The following is a 13747-nucleotide window of genomic DNA, read 5'->3' on the forward strand; positions in this document are numbered from 1 at the left end:
TATGCAAGAGTAGGGAATGGTTTATCAGAGGTTCCAAAGCTCAGGAGAGAAAGTGAGAACTTCATTTAATCCACTTAGAATGAATGGAATATATGCTTTTGCAATTTTATTTTGTTCTTTTAATTACATAAATTATACCTTAAAATGTGCTAGGTGGGCACATTTCAAACTGTACAGAAAAATGTAGAGTTGTTGTCTATATTATCTCCCTTTCCCCCAGAAGTTAAATACTGTTAATATTTTAATATCTATTCATCCAGAAAAATGATATTTATACACAAACACATTGTGAAGATTTTTAAATTTTGATTTTGTTTTTACGAAGTGTGATAATACCGTAAGTGTTGTTGTCTGGCTTGCTTTTGTCACTTAGCATGATGACTTGGAGTTCTTTCTATGTTAGTATAAGGTAAGGTTTCTCAACCTTGGCACTATCGTTTGGGATTGGATAATTCTTTGTTTCGGGGAGAGGTTTCCTGTGCATTGTAGAATGTTTAGCAACATCCCTGACCTCTACTCATTGGATGCTAGTAGCACCCCCACCCCTTCTATTTATGTCAACCGAAAATGTCCCTTGCTGTTCATTGCCAGAACTGTTCCCAGCTTGAAAAACCACTTGTGTAGAGATTTCCGTAATTTTTAGAAACTGCTATTGCAGTATCCAGGGTATGGGTTACACCATAGTTTATTTACCTCTCCTTCTATTGTTGGACATTTAGAATATTTCCATTTTATTACCATTAGGAGCAACACTGAACTGACCATCCTTGTGTGTGACTCTTTGTTACACGTACTAACATTGCTTTAGATGAAAATACCTGGAAATTTAATTGCTGGGTCAAGGATAATGCACATTTTATATTTTGACAGATGCTGTCAAATTATCCTTCAAAACCTTTGTTTAGTTTACATTTCCAAAAGTGAGTGTTCTTTCCTTTACCTTGCCAACACTGAATAGTATCAAACCTTTTATTTTTCGTTAGTGTGACTAAAAATTTGGATCTTGTTATATTTTCCTAATGACTAAAAGTTGAGCATCTGTGTACTTTATTTCCAATTTTGTGATCTGTTCAAATTTCTTACCCTCTACCATTTTTATGGATGATTCGATATGTAGGAGTTCTTCATATGTATTCTGACTATTAATCCTTCTACTGCTACATACATTGCAAATATTTTCTCCTAATCTGTTACCTGTTTTCTAACTTTGTGAACACAGCCTTTTATGATCATACATTTAAAGTTTTATACAGTTAAGCATTTGAATCTGATTTCAGAAAGCACTCCAAACCTCTATTGTATAATACTTTATATTTTTATTCTTCTTTATGTATTTTTATCTTGCTTCACATTTTACCATTTAAATCTTTAATTGTCTCTAATCTATTTTTTAAAAAATATTTTTATATGGAGTATTTTCATTATTCTTTTTTTAAGGTGTATTTTATTTATTATTTATAAATTCATGTATCTATTTATTTTTGGCTGCATTGGGTCTTTGTTGCTGCACACGGGCTTCTCTAGTTGCGGCGAGCGGGGGCTACTCTTTGTTGCGGTGAGTGGGCTCAGTAGTTGTGACACGCGGGCTCTAGAACGTGGGCTTCAGTAGTTGTGGCGCATGGGCTTAGTTGCTCCACAGCATGTGGGATCTTCCAGGACCAGGGCTAGAACCCGTGTTCCCTGCATCGGCAGGTGGATTCTTAACCACTGATCCACCAGGGAAGTCTCTTTTCATTATTCTTGAACTGAGCATTTATATAAACAAGCTTGAAGCTGTATGATCAATTTTTATTTGGGCTGTTCTGTCCAATACAGTGTGATGATAGAAAACAAACAAAATTTGCATTTCTATCCATATTAAAATTATTTACAGATCTCCTATCTCTCTTTTATATAGAGAATTCATGGCACTTAGGGCAGGTGAATTTCTGAGTGTTGTTCCCATTGCTCTCCTGTTCACTGTTTGGCTACACGTGGATGGGGTAGAGCAGTCTCTGAGTAGGGAGCAGAGGAGCGGGATTATGATGATACATAACTAGTGGCTCCTTTCCAGAGAGCAGGATCACCATCCATAAGAGGCCTTTGAATTCCTTCTCCCTTTTGCTCTGGGCTAGCCCCCCTTTGAAATGTATGCCATGCAAGAGATAGGTGTCTTTTCATTCCCTGGGTTGCTTAACCTGGATGACTTCCAAAGGTACAAGGTCATCACATATTGTTTTTGGATTGCAAACTAAGAGGAGGAGGTGTGGCCTGGGAGGGCCCCGCTAGGAGGCAGGGATTTGAAAAGGTTCTTGAAAAGAAGCAGCCATAAAAAGAAATGAAACTGAGTTATTTGTAATGAGGTGGATAGACCTGGAGTCTGTCATACAGAGTGAAGTAAGTCAGAAGGAAAAAAACAAATACCGTATGCTAACACATATATATGGAATCTAAGGGAAAAAAATGTCATGAAGAGATTAGTGGTAGGATGGGAATAAAACACAGACCTACTAGACCATGGACTTGAGGATATGGGGAGGGGGAAGGGTAAGCGGTGACGATGTGAGAGAGTGGCAGGGACATATACACACTACCAAAAGTAAATTAGATAGCTAGTGGGAAGCTGCCGCATAGCACAGGGAGATCACCTCTGTGCTTTGTGACCACCTAGAGGGGTGGGATAGGGAGGGTGGGAGGGAGGATGACACAAGAGGGAAGAGATATGGGAACATATGTATATGTATAACTGATTCACTTTGTTGTAAAGGAGAAACTAACACACTATTGTAAAACAGTTATACTCAAATAAAGATGTTTAAAAGGCAAAAAAAAAAAAAAAAAAGAAGCAGCCCGGAGCCGGAAGTTCTAGCAGAGTCCGAAGAAGTCGGTGGTTTCTTTACATCTCATTACCAATTCTGCCCTCACACTGGATGAGTTCAAACCCTTTCATATTCACTGCAGATTAATTAAACTTTGTACTCAGGGAGGAGAACAAAGAAGAAAGTAAAAAAGTCTCAAAAAGGATAACATTAGTGAGACTGTACATGAAAAAGGACAAAATAAAAGTGTAAGTGGGCGGTGACATCTGTTTCCTCCTCTGACCCCATGTCCTACCAACCCCACGTCTTCTCACTCAGCTCCAGCTACCAGCACCTCCTTGTTGCTCCATGAATACACCAAAGTGAGCCACTTTGGAAGGGGCACTCTGCCCCCCAATATCCCTGGCCTGCTTACTCACTTTCTTCAGTCTCGGCACACAGGGAGCCTATTAGTGAGACCGCTGAGTCCTGTCTATAAAGTAACACCTCTCTGATCACCTTATCTGGGTTTGTCTTTCTCTGCAGCATGTCATACCTTTGCTGGGCTGTATACTTAGTTACAATATGCACATTCACTTATGCACATGCATTACTGTCTGCTTCCCCCACTGGAATATAAGTGCCTCATCTTAGTACCTAGAACAAGTACCTGGTGCTCAATGTATTTTTCTGCTGAAGGAATGACTAGATTGAGGTTACTCAGCTAAGATGTGGGGAAGGGAAGGCATCAAGTACCATCCTCTGATTCCTAATTCCATCCTTCTTAGGAGCCCTGAGGTATTGCATTTAAAATGAATATGTCATTTAGGGATCAGGTAAATGTACTTTTAGTGTATATTTTGTGTGTATCTTGTACTGTTCATCTAACTTGTGGCAGTTTAAAGGGCATGCTAAATTTGCTGAAATAAATGCTGTCATCAGTAACTTTGGAATTTTATGAGATCAGAAAGCAGAAACTAGGGGATGCAGTGTTACTGTGATAGAGTTCCCTGGTCTGTGGCTAACCTGCACCTCTCTATGAGGCCATCCATGAAAATCTTTCTATTTCAGGCTCAGTAAGGTGCACTATTAGAAATTTATCCTTTTGTGAATAATGGAATCAATAAAAGATTAGAAGGATGTTCCTTGAAAACTAACAAATACTTTTTCTTCTGTAGTACCTGTTTCCCAATAATTATGAATAGTATCTCCTCACCTTCACATATTGTTATGTGAAAAATAGAATCAACTGTATACATTGTATATCTGCAGATGGTCAAATAAAACCTCTGAATCCTGTTTTGTGTGTTTTGATAGAATGTTTGAATCTTTTTACCATATAAAGGAAGAAAAATGAAGTGAATAGAGAGTATTATATTGAAATCAAATTCATTTCCAAATCCTGTCTTAAAAGTGGTGTTCTCAGTGAGCCTATCCTGAGCCTGTCAACCAGTGGAGCTTTCCTACCTTGGAACAAGGAAGTACTTTGGACTTCCCTGAAAACACTTGCTGGCTTTATATTTTAATAAATTATATACATGTCCCATTTGCTCAATGCGGTTGTGATTTTAAAATTTATAGCTGCTTGAGATAGGCCTTTTAAAAATTTAAAATAAATGTTGAAAATGTCAGTTTCATAATAAGATAAAGTAGGATTTTTTTCATTTGGTTATATTTAGGGCACCATGAATGTTTATCTAGAATAAGGAATATAATTTAACATTTATCAAACTACATTACGAAATTCTGAGAAATGAGACTGCCCTTTGCCCTCAAATGATTCTGGTGAAAAAAACATTAAAATAAATATCTGAACTACATGTGAGAAATCACAAAAAGAAAAATAAAGAGCAAAATTACATTCTTAATTCCCATACTTAAGCATTGTGCTTTTTCTAAGAGTTCTCACTGCAGAACGATGGCACAAAAGGAGGGCAAACATATGCAGAAAGACAAATTAATAGAAAATTTCTATTAATTTCTCTGCCTGTTCTCTCAGGCAGGAGAGAAGTGGAAATATCTCTAAAGAAATACAATGAGAAAAGACAATGCAATTACTAAATTTACCAAGCTGAATGTTTAAGCTTTATGAAAAATCTAGTTTCCAGCTTATATATGCACTGGAAACATGATTGCTAGAACTGTCCCATTCTATAATATCTACTCTAAAGAGTAAAGTAAGAATTAACTTGGATTATTTAATAAATAGTCTCATCTCTAATAGTGAGTTGTTTGTATTTTTCTTGAAATCTTTTGCCTATTTTTGAAGAATTCATTGTTTGCTTTATTATCAGTTATGACAGGATCATCAGCTACAGGCTTCCTTCTGCAGGGATGATACTCAGGAATAGGTTAACTGATGCTTTCTTGGAAACTTTATTCCAGGCAGGATTTATAATGCTGTGGCTCTTTGGTTCAGCCTAAATCTCATCTGTTTAATAGTTTTACTGACCAAATGAGATACTTCTGGAGATTCATTGAGAGCCTGTCAATTCAGTGGGAATCCTTAGATATAATAGCATTGCTTACATGGTGGATCCAGAAGACAGCCCTCATTTGTTGATGATTGTGAAAGGAAGTAGGAATGGTTTCCAGTGAATATAAGATGAGAGCTAGGGCTAGAGATGATATTTGCAGAAAACAGTGCCCATAAAACTGTCAGAAAAATAAAATTTCCTTTGAAGACAAACTAAAAAATAAACACAACTTTCTACCTAAGCCCAACTTACATGACTTATGTGGTGGTCATTTTCAAGGCAGTATTCCCTCCGTCCTCCCCCATAGGTAGCAACTAGGTATTTGGATAGGCAGTAAAGCATAAGTATTTATTTCTGAGAAGATATACAGGAAAGGATGACTTAGAAACTAGAATGATTTTCTCTTTCTCTTTCCTTTCTAAATATTCATACACTTGCTCTTCCCTCTACCAGGCACATGCTGTTGGATATCAGCCTATTATCAAGGATAATATCAGGATTGCACTCTTCTTTCTGTGTGTCATTCTTTTATAGGGCATTGACTCTGGAAACACACTTTTTTCTGTGTGTCTTTCTGTTATAGGGCATTGACTCTGGAAACGATCTGCGACAATTACTACTGTTAGTTACATAGTATGACAGAGACCCTTAGACTATTATCCTTCCATGGCATTTTCATTACAAGTCCCATTAAAATGTGATTTATTGTTTCAAGTACCCCATACTTTATCCCAAATCGCTGTTCAAGGCTGATATAAACCACTCCATAGCTTTCTTTTTTGATCTAGTAAACAAAACAAAGGCTCTACTGTCCAAAATCTGTGTATATGTCATAGTAAAAGAATGCCTATTGAATCTTTAAAAGAAACTAAACTTTTACATGAGACTGCCTTTAATGGGAGCTCCTGCTGATCATTTATTTTATTATTTATTTATTTATTTATTATTTATTTTTTATTATTTATTATTATTATTTATTGTTGGCATTAACCAGCACAACTACATTCTCTCAGGCCTTTCCCCCCAGATCTAAGTGCTTCTGTAGAATGTAGATTGTTTCAGGACAGGAGCTACATCTTTTGAAGGTGCCGTTTAAATTTATCATATTTAATATCCATGGATGCAACGTATTAAGTGATGATGAATGTAATGAAGATGGGTCTGGGTTTTCTTTAACTCGAATTTATTGTGAGAATCATAACGACACCAGTGCTTTTAGTCTCGAAGATCCCCCTTGCCCCGTAGATAATTTTATAAACTGTCTCAGAACATCTTCCTTTGCCCTGATTAGTTTCTGCATGTGTATGCAGTGGACCACCAGGCTCAGGGTCTTGAGACAGGACAGAGCTTGGCAGGGGCTTACATAGAAAAGAAGTTCTCAAAGTGCTAGATTTCCTCCAGCCCCTTTCAGGAGACCAGGCTTTCAGGCTGTGTAACCGAGTGGGCCTGTGGAGTCTCTAGGTTTCCACCTACCTCGGTTCCTGCTTGTTGCTGGTGGATGATGAGGAACACAGCTCCCGGCCCCAAACCTCTGTGTGATTTGTTTTAAGCCTGACCGTAGGAAATAACAAAGCCCGCCAAGCAAAGCTGCCTTTCTCTCGCCAGGCTTGGTGCAAAGCTAATGTATTTGCAGTGTCTGGGGGGGGGGCGGATAGCAGCTGAGGACTGCAGCCCTCTGGCTGGCCATGCTTTCAAGTATTTCTGCATTCCTAGCCCAGGCACCTCCATTTGGAGGTCTCTTTATTGGGGGCCTTTGGCAGAAGCCTTTCTCAGGTGCCTCTGCAGAGACCTCCTTGTCTAGGGAAAGGGGGAAAGCTTGAAGACACTTTTTCTCCATCTGACCCTGTACTTAGTACTTTTTCATCCCTAACCCTTCCCTCTCCCCCTCTTTCTGGCCCTCAGGTCCATAAAAACCTCAAGAGTCTTTTATTTTGTACTCTCTTGGCAGTGAGATGATTCCCATCTGGGCTTATTCACCAGACCCTGACCTAGGGCTGATCCACGGGGAAAAGTGGTACAGTGAGGGAGCTGGCACTTTCCCTATTTGACCTCTTGCTTATACTGTCACAGTAAATTATTAAAGGCTTGACTATTTCATTTTGGCTTGTTATCTTAATTGACCACTCTAACACCACTCAGCTCAACTCAGCTCAGCCCTTGACAGTCGATATTACTTGCATGTAGCATTGTCTCACCTTACCCAATTTCATTCACATCTGAATTTTAAACATCAGAATTTGAACCAGAAGTCTAACCATTGAACCATATCTTGGAGTAGTGTACAGAGGGGGGAATCCACTCTTGACCATTACTAGGACAACTGGTTTTATAGGTGAAGCCAGTCATTAAGACTCACTCATGAACTCTCTTCCTTCATCTGTCTGCCATGGTTTACCTTATCTGCAATGTAGATAGAAATTTTAACCAGTAATATCTTTAATTAAATAATAATGAACATTTATTGAATGAACACCTTGTGGCATACACTATGCTGGGCATATAGTAATAAAAAAATCTCACAAGTTCTGTATAAAATATTGGAGCAAAATGTGGATGGATAATGCTTAAAAGCCGATGAGTAGAGCTTCGTTTGCGGATCATTTTTTACAATAGCAAGGTGCTGACTAGTTATTGGTGGATGTGGAGATGAGTAGGTGGCTAGCAAAGACGGGGTGGCTAGCAAAATTTAGGTATCACTATCCTGGCCATGTAGGATGGAGAGCAGGGCATGGTCCTAATTTCACCATGTCACTGAAATGTCAGATGGGAAACAGATTAGACATATAAATGGAAACCGTATCGTAGGTATCAGGGAAGGTCCTTGTAGTTGAAGAGCTGTGTATATTAATAGCCAGTCAGCCCGCCTATTCCCATAAACAGACTCTAACCCTAAAGCATCCACTTCAACCCTGTACATACAACCAGAGGCTGGTAGGCAAGGCAGTGAGGTTGCTAATTTATCTATTGATCTGATGAAAATTGGCTTATAAACTGGGCCAGGAGGAGGGCATCAGTCACTCTAGTTGTACAAGCTAGTAAGTGGGAGAGAAATTTGAGCGAATATTGAAAGATCATTTATCACTGGCCCATCTGTTGAGTGAAAAGGTTATGGACCTTAAATATATTGAAATACAAGGACTTCTGCTTCCTGTTTTGAGGTAGAAAGTTGAAAAAGACCATCGATTCCACTGTGGATGAGAACAATCCAATAAACTTGAATAGCAAAGAACTGAAGAATTATAAGTGAATTAAAGTCTAGAAAGGAATCATGATCCTTCCTAGCAGCGAAGGACCCATGACCGCTCTTTTCCCTGGAGAACAGCAGAATGAGGCACCAACTCACCTCAAATTGGATAGGAGGAAACCAGATGAACTTCTAATAAACCTTTAACAATGCCTGTTGGATTAGACCCCAACAGCCCCGGTCAGAGAGCAAAGCCATGTCTACCGCCCAGTTCTTGCCACTGAGAGTAGAGGCAGCATGCTGAAGGAGATGGGAGCAAAGTAGGAGAGCTAAGAAATTCCCCTGAGGCACACAGTGTCTTTTAGCATATAGGGCAGGTGCATGGCCTAAAGGCTGGAGGCAGGGCCAGAGAGCTGAGAGAAACCCCTTGCGCGCATACCAGGAATTTACTGATTGCAACACGGTGGCACACTGAAGTCTAGGGGGAGGATAGTAGGGCAGAGGAAGATTTTCATGGTTTGGGATGGGAGTGCAGAGGGACTCCACAGAGGTCTTACAAGCCGTTGGATAGATTATAAAGCATAGAGGGTCCCTTGAAGCATTGCTTGTGTTCGGATCACAATCGGTGATCTTGCCATTGAAATATATGAAACTATTGGTGACTAGAATTTATAAACTACGGCTGCAACAAATCAAAACTCAACTCAACTACAAATTAGATCAACTCAGCCTGGAACTGGCACAGCATCACTTCTGTTGCATTCTGTTGATTAAAGCCAGCTAGCAAGGCCAGCATAAATTTGAGGATAAGATAAATAATCTCTATCTCAATGTGAGGAGTAACATACATGTACAGAGAGAGTAGGCATTGTTGGGACTCATATTTGTAGACTAGTTATGAAATTAAGCAATACATCTATATTAATCCATGGTTTTAAGAATGAACCGTATATTTTACGAACAAACTAGAAGAAATTGGAAAATATTTCAAATTGAATGATAATGAAAATGCAACCTGTCAAAATTTGTGGAATGCAACTAACACATTACTTAGAGGAAAATTTGTAGTTAAATGCTTATATTAGACAAGACAAAAGGTTTAAAATGAATGATCTAAGTTTCTTACTTAAGAAAGTAGAAAAACAAAAGCAGATTAAATCCAAACTAAGAAGAAAGTAATTAATAAAGATAAAAGCAAAAACCAATAAAATATAAAATGGACAAACAATAGAGACATTTAACAAAGAAACAAAAGCCAAAAGCTAGTTCTTCAAAAAGATTAAGAAAGTCAGTAAAACCCCCTAACAAGATAGCTCAAAAGAAAAAGAGGGGAACCCCCCCACAACACACACACACACACACACACACACACACACACACACACACACACACACACACACACACAAATGATCAATACCAGGAATTGAAAATGGGACATCACTGAAAGGAAAATAAAGGGATGTTATAAACAACTTTATGCCAGTAAATTTGACCATTTAAATAAAATGAATAAATTCTTTGATAGACACATATTACTAAAACTGATACAGGAAGAAGCCATATCTGAATAGCCTCATATCAGTGAAAGAAATTGAATTTGTAATCAATCACCAGAAAACACCAGGACCATATATTTTCAATGATGAATCTTATCAAACATGTAAGGAAGAGAACTATTGATCTTACATACACTTTTTCAAAATACAGAGGAAGAGAAAACACTTTCTAACTTGTGTTTTGAGCATTTCCCTGATACCAAAACCTGAGAGGGACATTTCAGGATAAGGAAAATACAGATGAGTATCCCTCATGAGCACAGACACAGAAATCTTCAGTACAATATTAGCAAATAAGTCTAATAATATAAAAATGTATTCCATTAAAATATGCTGTGGCCATTTATTTAAACCAAGGTAAATATTAGTGTTACTGTAAACTAGTTTCAAAATGGTTCCCATAACAAAAACTCTTCATGATAATAGAAATGCCTTTCAGTTAGAACTACAAAACCAGTTGCTGGATGAGATTTTTAACATGTTAAAGTTAGGCTGCTGCCTTAATGCTGGCAAATGTTTAAACAGTTTGAATTAGTGTCACTTTAGAACCAACCTTCCTCTCTTCCTCCCTTCCTTCCTTCCTTTCCCCCATCCCCCCTTCCGTCCTTCCTTCCTCCCTCCCTATCTATCTATCTACATCTATCATCTATCTAGTTAGCATTATTCTGGTTTCTTTAATCACATTCTTGTTATCTACTGACAAGTTTTAGTAGGCTTTGTCTTCCTACATTAGTGCTTCCTAGAATTTGTTGATCCTTAATTCTATGACCTATACAGGCAGGCCTTGCAGAGCCTTATTGGTCCGGGTATGTGTGATGCTAGTATTGTGGACTACTTTGGAGCCTGCCTCTGTTGGTATGTTCCCCAAACTTACTGCTTTGATTTCAGACACTTTAAGAAGAATGTGGATCTTAACTATAGGTATTCTTGAAGAGATAAACATAGATTATGTAGTGTGTTATAAAGCAAACATCCATCATTAAAGCAGCTGCTCAAAAATATTTTCTCTGTGCCATTTTCTCCTTTTCTCTTCTTCCTTTTCCCCACTTACCCATTTATCTGTTTGTCTTTCTGTTTGTCAGTCTGTCTCTCTACCAATTTACTACTCCATTCATTCTCACTCTCTTTCCGTGCATTCATGTTTATTTACCCTACACATTTTCTTTTCCCTCTCCTTGTCTTTAGTTGGGATATCTATAACTATATCTCTCTCTATATATATATAGTGTGTATATCTCTCTCTCTCTCTCTCCACACACACACACACACAAGCAGCCCTCCGTATCTGCTGGTTCTGCATCTGTGGATTCAACCAACCACTAAAAAGCTAAAAAGCAAAACTTGAATCTATATGTCAGCAACTATTTACGTATCATTTACATTATATTTACAACTAGTTACATAGCATTTACACTGTATTAGGTATTATAAGTAATCCAGAGATAGCTTTAAGTATATGGGAAGATGGGCATAGGTTATCTGCAAACCGTATGCCATTTCAAATAAGGGACTTGAGCATCCTGGGATTTGGGTATCTGTGGAGGTCCTGGAACTCATCCCCCAGAGATACCAAAGGATGCCCCCCCACCTCTCTCTATATATGAAAACATTCCCAATATGAAAACTTTTATGCCTTTTGCAGCACCCTTGGAAGTTTAATATAGTTTATGCTGTATTTTCTTTTTGACTTTTCCTTTCCTCCTTTCTTTTTCTTTTCCTCTGTTCCCTTCTCCCTACCTTCTCTCTTTGCCTCTTCTTTTTGTGGGGATAAACACCCTGGGATTCTGGTAAGCAAAAATTTCTAGCTAATTACATTTCATGTTTCTAAGAGAGGTATTTATTATATGGTGTGTGCTGTTTCATCAGCTTATTTAACCATAGATTTTTTTTTTTGAGGGGACATTTTGTGGAAATAATTTTATATGGAAAAAAATTGGGACACTCTGCTCTATTTTAATAAATTCATTCTCTTTTTTTGCTTTTAAGGTATTTTTCAATAAAAAAGCAAAGTAAATGCTCATTATAAATGACAATTTTACAAACGTATAAGGTTAAAAGAATTACAGTTCTCTTATATTTCAACTAAAGGGGTGCTCCATGAAGGGAGGGACCATGTCTGTCTGATTCACTGTTATATCCTTTCATCCCGCACATTGCCGGGTACTGAGTAGGCCCTGAATAAATATGTGTTGCATTTTATGAATTTGCACACACATATAATGAATATCTATTAATCAGAAGCTAAAATATATTTGCAACTATTCTGCATTTACATGTCATATAGTTCTTATTCAGTGACTCACAATGAATTCATAGTCAGTCTATGTAATGTGAAAGTCCCTGCCTAACAGCAGATGTAATCCAAGGCTTTAGACTGAATTATTGCAGGAATTTATGAATATATTCTCAGAAGCAGTGGGCTGCTCAGAATCTCCCTCCCCATAAAATAGAATCCCTAATGTAGGGACCCAGGATTCTATCTTTTGCAACAGTCTTAAGTGCACCTATTTCTCTGCATCATTCATGCTACAGGCAGTGAAAAATATTAGAGACTTTGAAATCACAGATCTGAATAATTGCTATTCTGTCTATAGGGGGAATCAGTGTTGGCAGCTGCCTTCTGATTTAAAACCACATTACCCTGTATACTGTCTGTGGCAGATCATAATTTAAATTTATTTTGATAACTAGTTCTTTAAATTTGAAAACAAATTCATGGAAGCTATTAAATGTTCTAATAGCATGGAAGAGAATACAATAAAAACAAGTCTAGAGACCCCTACCCTCCTAGCCCACCCTTTCCAGAGGCAAATGCTCTGTAACAGTTTCCTTCCAGAATTTTTTTGATCACAAATTTTAGCTTCCAAGATTGTTTTCTGGGAGAGAGTTAAACGGAGACATACAGAGAAAACACATAACAGATCATTTAAAAAAAAAAGAAAAAGAAAATGGAGCCCTCTAGATTCCATGTATCAAGATGGGAAATAGAGATTAAAATACACACATGCGGGCTTCCCTGGTGGCACAGTGGTTGAGAATCCTCCTGCCAATGCAGGGGACACGGGTTCGTGCCCCGGTCCGGGAAGATCCCACATGCCGCGGAGCGGCTGGGCCCGTGAGCCATGGCCGCTGAGCCTGCGCGTCCGGAGCCTGTGCTCAGCAACGGGAGAGGCCACAACAGTGAGAGGCCCGCCTAGCACAAAAACAAAAACAAACAAACAAACAAAAATACACACATGCATTTGTACTCCAGGCCTCCTGCTTTCCATATTCTCCATGGGGATGTTGAGAATCCCAGCCTATCTTTTGTGAATGAGAACTCATGGGATGGGTGGTTTCTTGGCTATTGCCCTGGTGGTCTGTAATTTGATCACCCCTCTGGAGCAGGAGTCATGTTAAAAAAAATTCCCTACCTCACTGGTAACTGTCTTGTTTCCTATGGGTAAAGGATGTTCTCAGTATGATAATGGCAGGTGGGGTGATACAGATTTGGAACTGGACAAGTGTGTGTGTGCTTTCTTTAAACCAGTGGTTCACAATGTAAGCAATTTTGTCTCTCCAGGGGCATTTGGCAATGTGTCTGGAAACATTGTTGATTGTCATGACTGGGGGTGGGTGAGTACTGCTGGCACTTAGTGGGTAGAGGCCAGGGATGCTGCAACATCCTACGAGGCATAGGACAGCCTCTCACAGCACAGAATTATCTGGTCCAGGATGCAATACTGCTAAGGTTGAGACACTCTAAATTAGCTG

The sequence above is a fragment of the Kogia breviceps genome, chromosome 5, assembly GCF_026419965.1.
Source record: "Kogia breviceps isolate mKogBre1 chromosome 5, mKogBre1 haplotype 1, whole genome shotgun sequence".
Classification (NCBI taxonomy): Eukaryota; Metazoa; Chordata; class Mammalia; order Artiodactyla; family Physeteridae; genus Kogia; species Kogia breviceps.